The sequence below is a fragment of the Cydia splendana genome, chromosome 6, assembly GCF_910591565.1.
Source record: "Cydia splendana chromosome 6, ilCydSple1.2, whole genome shotgun sequence".
Classification (NCBI taxonomy): domain Eukaryota; kingdom Metazoa; phylum Arthropoda; class Insecta; order Lepidoptera; family Tortricidae; genus Cydia; species Cydia splendana.
Window position 1 is genome coordinate 16,961,114 of NC_085965.1, and position 16,079 is coordinate 16,977,192.

Consider the following 16,079-nt stretch of genomic DNA (forward strand, 5'->3'; position numbering starts at 1 on the left):
TGCTGGTTGTCTTCATTGACTTCAGCAAAGCATTCGATGTTTTAAATTATAACACGCTATTTTATAAGCTTAAAACGGTAGGTATACAGGGCCCTTTGCTGGAGTGGTTCCGTGACTACCATACAAACCGAAATACAGTCGTACGCATCAATGGACAAGATAGTGACCCCATACCTACACAAAAAGGCACGGCACAAGGTTCGATTTTAGGTCCAACCGAATATTTAACGTACGTCAACGACATGTGTAACCTATTCACAAAGGGCTCTGTATACCAATTTGCCGATGATACGTGCTTGGTCACATACGGCAGAAACATCAGTGAGGCACAGGAAATGATGCAATACAATTTTGATACTCTGTGTAAGTGGGCTCACGACGTAGGCTTAGTTATAAATGCCAACAAAACAAAACTTTTACACATACGCTCCCCATACGCAAAAAGTGTCAACCCTATAGTTATAGCTCATGCGCACCCCTGCTGGCACGACCCGCGCGCGTGCGCGTGCGAGCCGCTCCAGCTGGTGGACCAACACACCTACCTGGGCCTTGTCATCGACAAACACCTCAACTGGAAGCCTCACATTGAACATGTATGTGACAAATTACGGTCTCTGCGTTCCCAAATGAACATACTTAAATATAAACTCCCTTATAATATATTACGATTACTATACCTGTCTCTGGCAGACACGGTCATAAGTTATGGGCTAAGTAGCTACGGACGAACATATAAAACATACATAGATAACATATATAAACTACAACTTAGCATACTTAAAACTATTTTACCAACATACTTAAATAGATTTGATAACGAATGTGATATTTTTAAACACTGTAAAGTAATGTCTATCTTTGACAAAATCAACATGTCGATAGTTCTCGATGAATATGATAAAATAAAACTACTAGAAATGAAATACAGACATAAAAAATTACGTAGCACAGTTGTTCAATCTAGATATATTCTCCCAAAGTACGTAAACGTGTATGGCAGGAGGACGTGGAAATATATGCTATCTAGCATACTAAATAATATACCAGAAGAAATATATAAAAATACCCTCGAAAATAAAACTAAATGTAAAAACGCTTTTAAGAAATATTACCAGGATGGGAATGTGTGATGACAGGTGTTACCTGATACTTGTTTACTTACGAACTTATTTTTTCCTTTATGTGTCTAGTATATACAAAAAAAGCATAGGTATATAAACATTACACATGCAGTTTGAGCGTAGTGATGCATTTGCACCACGCATAAACTTTCACAAGTTTCTGTGGCGCATCTTAGTTTTAAGTTGTTTGTATTATGTTTTTGTGATGTGTAAATAAAAAAAAAAAAAAAAAAAAAAAATTAAATTGCAGATAATTATTAATGAATGCTGAGAAATGATTTTTCAAACTTGGATAATTCCTTAAGTGTTCATTCACTGGAGGTCTTACCCTATTTAATATGCTTTGTTTTGCCGTTCGTCGCTCACCTCTGATTCTGTTCTGGACGGAATCATCGTGATTAATTAGATAGTGCATTTCACCAAAATACTTACTTATTATTTGACCTATAGGTATTTATATGTCTAAGTATGTAAAGAAATAAACAGCGAAGGTTTACATTTCCTCTTTTCATTATAAGTGTAGATGTAACTTACAATTAGGTCTAACCTAGGTCTTACCTAAATAAGAAATTATATGTATTCTCGGTATTCGACCGTTTACTCTAATAGCCTTGTAACTGCACTTTACTTTAGGAACTTTGTTTTGCTGTTCATAAGGTTGCTTTGGAAATAATGCCATTGAACTTGTAGGAAGTTCAGTGAGTAAACACAAAATACCCATTACCCATTGTCTGCCGTATTTTTTCTTGTTTCCGCACGAAGACGAGGATTGAAATGAATCTTTCTATTAGTCTTTTTACCAAATTAAATGTAATATGAAGACTGCAAAGATATTACAATGCGTGGCTTTTGACTTTGATGAAATTAAATGGTTTTTAACAATAACGAAGTCCTAGGTAATTTATTCAATTCATTTTATACAACTAGTTACAACGTAAAACGGAGTAAGTCTTTTCCATTGTAAATTTGTTGCTGCAAGTTCCAACCTAATTCGGCACTCGAATATAAAATTCACGTGCTGCGATTTTTACCACAAACGGTAAGTAGAGAGTTAAACCGCTAACCCAGTGTCAAATTGTACTGGTAACCATGGTCCATGGTAACTCCAGGTTTAACCGGTTAACCCCGGGTTAGTGGAATGGTGCATGTGGGCCTTAGATATGCACTAATACTGGTAAGTGGGACAATACTTTGGCAAATCACTGGCAAATGGCCAAGAATAAAGAAAAGGTTGAAGATCACTCATCGTAACATTCTACGAGTAAAGTTCGCTCGGGCCGCCCTTTCATCGTTGCAAGACTCAAAACACAATGTGATAACTTCAGCGTAGGAAGTAACTCAATTTAGCATTGTTTTCAATCTGACTCCACAAGACAGGCGTAGCCTAGTGTGGCAGTCATAGGTTAAGAATATCTTGTAAACTTTTTGGCAAATAAAACTATTTTTATTTTTATTTTTTTTATTTTTATTTTTTTATACGTCAAGCCCATTAAGGACAAATAAGATGCGGCAGAAATATCCGTAGTATTTAAAATTTACCAATTTTATTCTAGGTATACTAACATTTTCTTGCTATTTTCCCAAGAGAAATAAACTAATTTCGTGCCAAAAAAATTACAGTGTTTTTTTTATAAAATGAAACCTTGCTCTTTGTGTCTAATTCCTTCTTACTTAGTGATTAGGTACTTTGTCCGGATGACTTCAACTCTGGCAGGGTCTATAATACTAAGTGTGCTTTTTCCTGTAATTTTTTCTACATACAATTCGTTAAATTGTGCTGTCTTCCAATCCCTTTCGCCCCCTTAGTAAGTGAATTCCGGGATAAAATGTATGCTAACTGTCTGTACTAAAGTAAGTAGGTATTGATTGCATCACGTATACATTTTCACCACTCCCGGGATAAGCTTTATCGGACTCATCAGCGAGGTTGTTCGACAAAGTTGGCTACCAAAAGTGTAATCCGATACAAACCGAAACTTTAACCGCAAGCCCTGATTCGCGTTTTATATCAGTAAGTAATCAGAACATACATTAGGAAAATTGAACATAAGGAAAAACAGTTGAAAGGTCGTAGAGATTTCTAGACGACAACTTAGATTAGATGGTTTACGTCATTAATTTAAATCTTCTTAAAAACGCATAAATACTTAAACCTCTTTATGATCCACTCAGTCGTACTTACAAATTTACAGGAATCGATTCGATACGAGGTAATATTGTGGCGTGATTAAATTAATCCAAGTGTGTATTCAACAGATAACAAATCCGCACACGGGTTTGGGATATATTCGAACCTTGACCGTCCTGCGGTTGGCAGAAATCCTCTGGAGGCCCACATAGGCTAATAAATCTCTACGTAATCATATGGGTAGATAAAAAATAAATTGGCTCTAATGGAAAGCCGATAATCCGGCAGATTCCGGAGGCACGTAGTGCGGCACAAAGCCAGCAAACGAGCGGATTTCCCCGGGGATTGTGGGGGCCCACCGCACTTGATAATGGAATATCAAATAGAGCTAAGAAATTATAGATTAGAGTTAGTTACCATAGACTAATCTAGCAATTACATTTAGCTAATAAAGGTTTAGATATCGAAACACAGAAGGCCAAGACTTGCACGTCAATTAAATTTTGCTACGAAGCATTTTCTTATGTAAAACGGCGTAGCTAAATTTATTCAACTCGCGCGCTGTATGAGTAAAATAAGGGATTATTACCTACATCTATCTTTTCTTCGGACACATTCTGCAGATAAGGACAGAGAAAGGGTTATGCTAGTCAGTTTCGGAATAACAAATGATACCTATACTACAAAGCTACAAAAACGCTTACTGAGAGCTTCGCTTTAAGACGAACCAGTTTAAATGTGACGTCCACTTACGACGTTGTTATGTACCTCGGGGTCAAATTATACCAGGGTAAGCTCAGAGGTGCAACTAAATGTTTTATGAATCAGGTAGGTAGCAGAACCGACATAGCCGGATCAAGTTCCGGCTGCCAAGCGCACTTCTGCACAAGATATCGTCTGCTACTGTCATCAGTAAATAGCTCGAAACACTCGAGAATTGCGAAATTGTTGGACTACTACCATAGATGGACGTTTTTCTAATTTTTTTAAATACGTAATAAATTTACCTCGTAAAATGTAATTTTCTAGGCCTTGTGATAGATTAAGAATTTCTATCGACCGAGTAAACTTTCTAGGAAACTCTCTGAGATTGAAAGGAAAGTCAGGCGTTTTCGATAATACAAGGGTTTGGAATTACCGGACCCCGAGGTTTACTTACAATGCGACTCTGCAATATGTGACTTGCCGTAGTTTGAGCGCACCTTTTTAATAAGGTACCTAACTATAGTGCAAAACTTGATTTATAATTCATGAGTTTCATGACAACAAATATTTTTGTGTGGTATTATGTATATAGATAGTCTAGGCCTAAGTAGAGCAGTTTACATGACAGCATTGACAGCATTACAATTTCGTTGCCGTCCGATTTACAGACATTGTTTCAATTAAATTTGAGTACTGTTATCGTAGTACCCAATTAAACTAGGAAGGTACATGTGTCACCCACAGCATAATTTCGTATAGGTATATATGCCTTCGTTGATTTGCGGAACGTATTGTTGAACGGTATTGAAGTGATATCGATATCGATGCACACCATCCAGCGCTGGGCACTGGAGCACACTCGTTTTCAGACACCAAAATTAAATATCAGTATAATGCCAATTAAATATCAAAATCGTTGCGTTGCGCTCACATATCTACTCGTACCTACTCAAGAGCGACAAAGCGCACGTAATCAAAACCACATTTTAATTGGTAGGGTCAGTTTGGCAATAGGGTCCATGAAGTACACCCTGCGTGCTCGTTAGTCGACAGCTGGTTAATTGTTAGAGTATGCTTTACTATGTGACAGAATGAGTTATACCACGCGTTTCCATTATTGCTAACTTCGACTATAACATTAGATGATATGCTTTAATATCATCTGTATATTGCACATATTCCCAAACATAGGGGCAGCCCAGCCCCCTTGGTTACGATCGCAATCGCAACTAGCCAACGGAAAAAGTTTTGGCAATAAGTACCTAATATGATTTTAAAACAAAAGCAATCAAAGCAATAGTTAGACGCAGAAAATGTTTTACTTCGAATAGCATTATGTGACAGTTAGGTGAAAATGCCCTAATCTAATCCAAATACTAAGCCTATATTCTAACTGTTTCTACTAGATTAAACCCATCCACCCTGTAACATTCATACAATACAAATAAACACATTATTACCTGATTCACAAAAGTTGGCTCTGAATGTCTATTGTTAATTTTGTTGTCATAATAAACTCTTGTGGCAACTCATAGGAATCAACCTTGTGGCCAATTCGTGACTAGACGTAACAAAAATATCTCAGTGATAAAAGAGAAGCCAGATAGAGAAAACACAAAATTTTGCCACTAAATTCATGTCACGGAGTGACGAACCCTGAGCGAACTTTCGATTTGAAAAGTTTGGAGTACAAATTGCTACAACACCCCTGCCAATAGGACTGCGATATGATTGATTGATCTACCACAGCCCTACTATTATTTTCAGTCTGTCTACAATAGTCTACAATCTACATAATTATGTAGTGTACGAAGGAAAAGTGGAGGGAATATTTCAAAGATAAATTTATAAACCAACCTTGAACTTTATGTTTGAGAAAAATCATAAATTCACACTGCCAAAAATTGTTATCCTTTTGTTTCATAAAAATACGCAAATTATTTCTTAGAATGAAACGTTAAAATGAGCTACGCCGGCAATAAAATTAATGTAGAAAATACATTATAGCGGCAGGGGTTGTCATCAATTTTGTTAATGGGGCGGCAAAAGGACGCGTTTCGCGTCGTAGTTGGTAAGGGGCCACATCCATCAACACCCGAGTACCTACACCCGGGACTGTGAGTAGACTTGAGATCAAGACACATTGTCTACCATATCAATAACATGCGTGACTGTCTAAGGGTTCGGTCGCACCAAACCGTCTCGCAAAATTTCATTGTAGGTAGGTATGGCAATTTTCATAGTACATAGTACAGTCGCCATCAGATATATCGGAGCGGCCAAGGTGCTCACAAATATCGGAACACGCCTCTATTGTCAGGGCGTTAGAGCGCGTGTTCAGATATTGTGAACACCTTGGCCGCTCCGATATATCTGATGGCGACTGTACCTACTCTGTTAAGTGATATTGTACAGTCTATTAAGGGTGCAACTTATTATTATTACACACATTTGGTTCTGTGAAAGTGAAGTTATTTTTACCGATTAAGTAGGTACCTACCTACTGCACTACATGTGAATGATGAAACCTAAGTATATAAAAATCAAAAGACCGGTATCATAGGTGCACAATAAACGCCTACATTTCCGAGGGTTCTTGTTCAAGTCCCTCACAGGCGACACATTGCCTCTGTCCCTCCTTACTCAACAGCAGCAATATATGCACTTACCTATTGTTATTTATTATTACTACTTTTATATGAAAAACACATATGATTATAGAGAGGGAGTTTAAATAACGCAAGAATTATAATATGAAATATGGAGCATATATCGAATAGAGACGCAGAGACAATATCTACGCCAGAGCGTCAAGGGACCCGACGCAATGTGTTGTTACATTAGATATTGTCATAAGAACCTAACATTATACGGAGGATTAATACATTTACACTGACACTGCCCTAACGAGGGTTTTGTGGTTATCAACTACATTTATTTGACCTTTAACAAGGTATCTAAGCAAATCTTAATCGTATTAATTCATTTGATGTAATTTATGAACAAAGTGTAAGTAACAAATAGGAAATTAAAGTATAATTACAAAAGCGTTTAGTCTCTAGAGGTAGAACGATAAAATAAAAGGAAAAATTAAAATTAAATTAAGAGTAATTTTTCTTTGGCTCACTCTGGCACCTCTTACTTACCCCACCATATACATGTAAACAGCTGCCGTACAGCCTATAATTTACATTTGAACAGTGTTCAGTGCAATTTACCGCGTCCCTAAAATAATTAGCATTACAAAGGCTTTCAATTACAAGGATGTTCGCGGGAAACCCGAGAGCGACCGAGTGAACATGAGTTTGATAGAGTCTGTGCGGAAAGAGAAGAGTCGTGAAATTTATGGGCTCCCTTACATCCACGACTCTTCTCTTTCCGCACAGACTCTAGTTCTGCCGCGCCTAGATTATAAATACAGTCATCCATCGATGTCCATTGAAAAATTTGTTCAAAAGTCTAACTTACATCATGAGGATAAGGTTTTGAATTGAATGAGGTTTTGCAAAAACGAGGGAGTTTTCAGCCGCCCTTCCCTTCGGTATAGCCTAAACGTTAGAATTAATCCCAGAGTAATAATCGACTTATTACTGTAATGAGCAAAACGCCCCAAATATGAAATGAGGCCTTTGCCTGGTGTTCGGGATAAAGGTTGTTCAAAAAGTGTCAGCATTTTAAGTGAGACTAATATAGTGATCGTTTCTAATCAAGGTACTAAGGTAACTTTTCTTAATTATCGTGTCAATTTCTACCAAAATAGGTAGGTAGGTAGGTCGACCATTTATCTCCGGCAGGTCCATTTATCAAGCCATTTATTAATAACTATGATAGTTTAAATATAAATTCGATTTTTACTTACTTCACATACAAATCAGCTATCCAGCTATCCGTAGCTGATCATAACAACTTAAACAGCCTCAGTAAAACATTGTAGTCCTGTTTGGTAGAAAATATCACGCAGTATATTAAATTATTGTCATTAAATATTGCCTCACTTAGTAACCATTGCCGCTGATTAGGGTAGATCTTTTATAAAATCATGAGGCCTTTGTCTGGGGGCCTGCGCGTTCTAATTAAATCAGACTTAGTAGGTACCTTGAAGCGAATTAGGCACTGATATTTCAACGAGATGAATATTCAACGAAAAAAACAGAAAAATGAGGGAAGAAAGTAATCCGTAGCAGAATTTAAATAAAATGCTAATTAAGAACCTAATTTAGAAACTCGTGTCCCTGGAAATATTAATAGAAACAAAAAAAAACAGCTCACCCGGATACGTAAATAGGTAGTTACTAAATTTAGACTTAATTAAAAGAGTCTGAGAAACTGTGTCGAGTCTTGAAGCAGAGGACTCAAAGGACTCGAGTCTTACCAAAGACTAGAGTCTCTATCAAATTGAAAAGCACTCGAGTTTAGACTTAATTAAAAGATTTGCTGGCTATGGATGAGGTCTTGGTGGCTCAGATGGCAGGGCACTGGAGTATCGATCCAGGGGTCGTGAGTTCAAGTCTCACCCAAGACAGTAATTTTTCCACTTTTAAATTTATTCTAAGCTTAATAGCATCGTTTGCAGACGTTTCTGCTTGTTAAAAATTAAAATTAGTATGGGTAGCACATCGTAACTGGTGAATTTCCAATATGACTTGGAACTCCGGTAGCCGTTTAAGAAGTGTAACACTCTTGCGGTAGATGTCGCTAAGGGTCCCCTTGACCTATAATATGGTGGAAAGATTTGCTGGCTATGGATGAGGTCTTGGTGGCTCAGATGGCAGAGCACTGGAGTATCGATCCAGGGGTCGTGAGTTCAAGTCTCACCCAAGACAGTAATTTTTCCACTTTTAAATTTACTAAGCTTAATTAAAAGAGTCTGAGAAACTGTGTCGAGTCTTGAAGCAGAGGACTCAAAGGACTCGAGTCTTACCCAACACTATCAGGTAATGTCAAAAGAAACAATTCTGATTAACTCGTGAGTATAATCCGCACATGAATTATGACAAACAATGTGGCAACGAATCAATTACATCTTAACGAAGGGCCTACGGGCCGCTGTAACTTTTGGTTGTTTACTGAAACTAAACTTCCACCCTTCCTTCTACTTCTATAACTTATACCCCGACACCCACAAGCACTTCTATTTATATTCCGTAAGGGGCCCACTGATTAACAGTCCGCCGGACGGTATCGGCCTGTCAGTTGTTCGGAACTGTCAAAATGTTGTTCTAACTGACAGGCCGATACCGTCCGGCGGACAGTTAATCAGTGGGCCCCTAGACTAAACAGCGACATCTTTCAACGATAATCTTACAATGAAATACCTATGGGACTAGGTAAGGTCAATACGGGTAAGTATGGCTGTGGTGTTTACACATTCATTAATGTTTATTGCGAGTTTATTCATTTGCCACTAAAGTAGCATGTAATTAACCAATGTATGAACTTGTAATCATCAGTTATCAATATGTACAACAGGCCCCAATGTGAAGGCCGGCCGCAGTTACCCCTTATAGGTAATTGAGGAAAAAGTTCCCTGTGACACTTCGAAAGGCGACTGTGGCATCGTCGGCTTAGGTACAAGTATTAACATAAAATTGATTCCGACGAATTGAGAACCTTCTCCTCTTAGGAGTCGCTAAAAATCGTTAGCCACGTCACCTTTTGGTACTTCCTCTAATTAAAATGGACCTCAAATCGCGGTGTAGAAACGATCTTTGTATTTGCTTTGAATGGCCAGAAGCATCTAGTTGCATTTATTTAAACCGCGAGAATCGCGTTATCAATGACATAATATTCTTAGCATGGGTCCTTAAAGTGCAAATTGTGCTCGAAATCGTGCCGAATTGTGCCGAGTCGACTGTGAAAGATAAAGTGATCCAGTAACCGCCGGAGTGACTGAAATACGCATAGAATAGGCATGTCATAAAATAAGAATCGAGCGTGAAAAGCAGTGAAATCTATATCGAATACCATTTTATTACGTAGATGCGACGCTAATAAATGAGAAACCGCCGTATTCGAATTTCAAGATATTCACAAGAGACGACACGTACTAGATCCATTCTAGATATGTTATAGTTTAGATATCAACTAGTTCTCTTTTGCAGCGCAATTCGGGCAACCAATGGCACTTTTACGTTAGATAGAGTAAGATATCTATTAGACGTGAATTGGATCTCTAAGTCATATCCTGTGGAAATCGTTCAAGAGTATCTCCAGAATCGCGCAAATGTCAAATTTGACAGGTTAGATCTTAAACATATCGTTATCGTATCTTGGTGATGTCTAAAAGATATCTAATAGATGTCTATTTCAAAATCAGAATCGGGCCCAAAGACATTAACGAAGAACTCATTCCCTGCTAAGGTGGCGCAATTCAATTTATTGCACATATATAAAATACCTAATTGCATTGGTGGGAGTGGGAGATGCTAGCGAGATGCATTAAGACTAACAAATTCAATATCATATTTTATACGACTACGGCACGATTTGTCGTACTCATCTAATACAGTAAGTTCCAGAGGGATACGCTGGAATTTCTATAAATTCAGTATGAAATTCGTTATAGTACCTACGCCTCTATTTTTAATTATATACTACATTATATGCCCGTGATAAAATTTGATCAGAGTATACATGAAACTGTGTCTCAGTGACATCATAAACGGTCATGTGCCCTCAGGCGCCCCGTCGCGAGTTAACAGCATTCTAGCTCACAGCCTGTTTAATTTGTGGAACTGAAGCTTCACAAGATATAGGTACTTCAAGCTTTTAAACGTACATATGTATGAGTACTAAGCGTTTAAGCGTATAAGTTCCTCATATGCATACAAATGCGTTTATCTGGCTTTTTGCAAGCTTCTGCTTTCTGAAAACTACCTAGGTACGTAAACAAATTTATTCTTACTAGGTAGATATGGTATGTCGTAAAAGTTATAGTTAGTTACTTAAACATACAAGATTAAGGTAAGTTACCTTCTATTCAACTAGAAAACCGCCGCACATGCAGCTACCTCACGAACTGTCTGAGTTACTTAAGTGGTAGGGATAACTTAAACTTGTGTTAGCATAAGTTTAAATCGTTGCCTTATGACATATACCTACCAACTCTAGTAGGTATTACAGACACAGATAAAAAACAAAATTAGGGTCTTCACTACGGAGTCTCCGGACATACGAGTGACCTATAAGAGCAGACACTAGATTAATCGCCACTATTCCGTTTACAGCTTCAAGCTCCCACTGCTCGTAAACCTAATGAAAACATACGACCCCCGTCAATAGACTTTGTCTATCTTAGGGTGGTATTTCACCTGTCCAATTTCTTGGTCCAATGTCATTGACTCATTGCGTCTCACTCTCTCATTAAGCAAAATGTGAGACAAAATACACATTGGACAAAGATATTATTGGACGGATGGAATACCACCCTTACTGGTGCACATTCGAGAATTATTTACTTAGAGTTGGAGCCGATTTACCTACATGATCGATATCATGGGCAAACCAAACTGGCATAACACTGCGAAGATTATCAAATACCTCTTACCAGATATAGGTATGTATTACAAGCGCGTTGCCGACCCTTCAAAAACCCGTACACTCTTTTTATTTAAAAACGCCATACTGTATATCCCCTCGAGATAATAAAATTTAAATACAAGTACTATTTAATTTTACGAAACTAAATGAATTTACTTTTTCCCTTTACTAAATTGTGGACCTCTGTCTCGTCATACAAAGACAACCGAAAGTAAAATATATCTGGCAAAAGACAGTATCTGCACTGTCAAAAACACAATTTACTCGTAATGCTCGTAATTATAAGATGTACCTAATGTTTTGAAAAGATGTGTCCCGCCGAGTTTGTTGCCGGTCCCGTATCGTATTGGGATACCCTCCTCCAATTGAGATGGACTTAAATCTTCTCGAGGCAGAGGTGTAGGGTTGGAGCCGGTGTAGCTTTATTTGACGTTCATAAGCGCATTGTAATATGCCTACTTGAATAATAAACTATCTTTATCTCTTTAATGTCTCTTATTCTTATCCATCCGCCATAAAAGAAGGCATAAAATACGTGTGAATTACATACTTTGGATATCTGCCAAACCTATCAGTTATTTACTAAGTGCTAGAGTGATAGTTAACAAAAGAAAAAGTCCTGAAAAAGAGGTCAGGGATAATTCATGTCGAGAAATAGTGATAGAGCTGTTCATGGTGAACAACAGATATATATCTACTTTCTATAGTAGATCTTCAAACGTTCTAATTTCCCACCCGAAAATTATCTCTGCTGACTCCTCAAAAAGAGTGCTTCTCAGATCCCAAGTAGCTAGCGGTTGACCAAAATCAACTGCAAATGGTGTTAAAGGTATGAAAATCGGCACGATTAATCTTTAGGCCATTTGAATCAATTTGACCCGTAGCACCAAAAAAAAACGGAAAGTAGTTATGACGTCATCTTTATTTTGTATGGAAAAAAAACAAATTTTTGTTCAGAAACCTATCGTGTGTAGTATTAAATGAAAGGGCATTTTGAGCCGGTTCTAAAAATATATCACATTATTATATTTCCGTCACTTGCATTCAATTAAAATAAAAATAATTTTCAAAACATACCAAGTTTGGGCTCCTCCAGATACGAAACCGTTGAATTATTTTTTGTAAAATATACCTCAAGTAATAACCAATATCCTCATATCTAACCCCAAGAAATTAATTTCGAAAAAATTTAGTTTTAATAGTATTTTTTTTTTTTTTTTTTTATTACAAATTGTGATCTGTCAATCTATCAATGTAACGGCCTCCTAGCCTATAGTTCGTTTTTTTTAGCATTAGAAAGAACTTGAAAGAAGGTAAGCGATCTTGACATGTCTTTTAATTGAATAACGCTATTTAAAAATCAATAACTGTTACTTATGAAAGCAGAAGAATATAAATGATCATATTAGATTCATAATTGTTACATATTTGCTGTGACTTATTTTTAAAACGTATTTTTCATTTAAAAGACACATCAAGATTGTTTACCTTATTTCTAATGCTATAAAAAACGAACTATAGTCGATAGTGACCCTGCCTATGAAGCAGGAGGTCCCAGATTCGAATCCTGGTAAGGGCATCTATTTGTGTGTTCATCATCATCATCACACAAATAAATGCCCTTACCATATGTGTATATGGGCATTTATTTGTGTGATGATGATGATGAACACACAAATAAATGCCCTTACCAGGATCACAATTTGTAATAATAAAAAATAAAAAAATAATAATAAAACTAAATATTTTCGAAATTATTACTTGAGGTATATTTTACAAAAAATAATTCAACGGTTTCGTATCTGGAGGAGCCCAAACTTGGTATGTTTAGAAAATTATTTTTATTTTTATTGAATGCAAGTGACGGAAATATAATAATGTGATATATTTTTAGAACCGGCTCAAAATGCCCTTTCATTGAATACCACACACGATAGGTTTCTGAACAATTTTTTTTTTTTTCATACAAAAAAAAATGACGTCATAACTCCTTTCCATTTGTTTTTTTTTTTGGTGCTACGGGTCAAATTGATTCAAATGGCCTAAAGATTAATCGTGCCGATTTTCATACCTTTAACACCATTTGCAGCTGATTCCCGAATTTCAGGCTGTACCGCTATCATTTAGCAATTATTAATAAATAGGGAAAACTACGGTTCTTAAAATTATTTAATTTAACGATTCAGTACAAAATGTAGGTAGGTAGTTCCATTTTGAGTAGGTACTTCACACTAAAATTAATTTGAATATAAAATCTTATTAAGAATATTTTTCGTGGAGGCACGGACTAGTCTACTGTGGAGGTCATCGCTTAGAAATCAGCATGCTTGCAGTTCACATGCGACGTCTAATTAGATTTCCTTCTGTGATTTGGACGTAATTTTCAAACGACACAATTTCCGTACTTGGCACGATTCGGTCTTTCTAAATCCTGGTGGCATGGCCGTGGCGTGGCGTCGTGTAGTCGTCTAGTTTTTTAACTTTGCGCATGGTGAGAGTTATTAAGTAACTTATTAAATTTTATGTCCAACATTCACAGAATTGATACGAAATGAGTTTCCGTGTTATTAAAAGTTTTGAAAGTGTGACGATATCCGTCAGTAACACGATTCACGATATCCCTAGGAATTTCATGATCCGCCTGATTTTACGATCGGCCGCCGACCGCCGACATCGAGATCGAGAATCTGGTCATGATCGCAGGATGATGGATCTTCGGTGTTATGTCCGGAACTCCGGAAGTTTTCGTCAGATGAAATAAATGATTAATGAAACAGTTATTGAAGTATTTACTAACTTAATAATTATCTAGACTTATTAACTACAGTAATCTCTTTAGACTAGATTGATGCACGCAACTTACTCCGCCTCCTAAATGGCTTCTCTTAGGCACCTTAAATTGTATTATTGGTACGAGAGCACGATGTTAAGTTAGTTAGAAGCTTCCCTATAGTATAGATAGATAGCGTAGGTAGTGTATCTAATAAATTGACACATAAAACTAGATAGGTATAGTTTAACAAGACTCATTTTGTCAGTGAAGCATAGGCAGAGAGAATTACTAGGGGTCCCTTTGTTTCCCATAAAGTTTTAAGTCATATTGTATTGTTTGTCATATTATCGTTAGTCATAAAACTGAAACCGTTAACTTTTCAGGATTTTCGTAAGGTTATTCTAAAGATAGGTTAGGTTAGGTTTGTTTTATGGCAATCCTGAAAAGTCAAGAAAAACAAAAAAAAGAAAAGAAAAACCAATTATGACTAACGAAAATTCGGACAAACAATTATTATGACTTAAAACTATTTGGGAAACAATAGAGACTCAGAATTACTATAGTTGATCAAGCAAATCTTGTCAGTAGAAAAAGGCGCAAAATTCAAATTTTCTATGGGACTATTACTCTTCGCGCCTACATTTTTTAAATTTAACGCCTTTTTCTACTGACAAGATTTGCTTGACCACCATACTACTTACTGTTTTTAGTATAGTTTTTTATTCTACTGTTTCTGGCAATACTTGTTTTTCAGACTATAGGCACAGTATAATAAATAGTACTAACGTACTATAGGCTTCTATAGGTATACTTGGTCAAGCAGATCTTGTCAGTAGAAAAAGGCGGCAAAATTGAAAAATGTACCCTACATTTTTCAATTTTGCCGCCTTTTTCTTATTTCGAAGGGATATCGTCTCATAGAAATTTTGAATTTCGCGCCTTTTTCTACTGACAAGATTTGCTTGACCATCTATATGTAGGTATCCACGGCTAGGTACTCTACAGACGTTTCTAAAACGCTTCATCGCTTCCAAAACCCAAAGAGTCCAAAGAACAATGAGATTTTGTGTTATAGGTACCTAGTATATAGGTTGTTGTTTAAATGGCTTAATGCCCGGACTCAAATGCTGAACTGTATAGCACAAAATAAATTCTAATCTTATTAATCTTAGCTGATGTTTTCATACCGTAGTGTCAAGTTAATGGAATTAAGTCGTCAGTCTGAAAGACAGCCAAAAATAGGACCGATTGTAACAAATATTTACCGAGCCTGATTTTTCCAGCACAAATTCAGGACGAAGGTGGGAATTGGGATTAATTCCCGAGACCGCTAGTATTCCTCTCTCACAAACGTACAGCAAATACTGTGTTAGTTTGTGTTGGGTGCCCCGGGCGAAACGTTTGTCTCCATGTTTACTAACTTTCTCAACGTTGCCCGATAAATAACAAGTAGCGTCGGCAACTTGGGTGAGAAACTTAATTAGGTAGCTCTACGTAAGCCTTCTCTACATAATAAACTGGGACGCAAGATTTAATTTTCTTGGGTTGCAGGGTGTAGATGTGGATTGTAGGCGAATCTCAACGCAGGGAAACTCGGTTATATAGGTAATAGCCTTCTACTTATTTTAACTAGGCCGCAGGGAAACTTGGTTGTACCTAACTAGGCTCGATTCTAAGTACCTAATAAGAGTACTAAGCTGTTGGGTAGTAACGACTCCAAGTACTTTGAGGGGCTCTTGGGGAAGCACCATTCTCCTCTTATAATAATACTTAATAAAAAAAATCGATCCAGATCAAACGAAGGGGCATAGCT

General features: G+C 36.9%; 1 protein-coding gene across 1 annotated transcript in view; it reads left to right on the forward strand.

The window, feature by feature from the left end:
- The window catches only part of LOC134791759 (uncharacterized), a 259,461-nt gene that overhangs the window by 184,601 nt on the left and 58,781 nt on the right, over positions 1 to 16,079 (forward strand). The gene's annotated exons all lie outside the window — the stretch shown is intronic.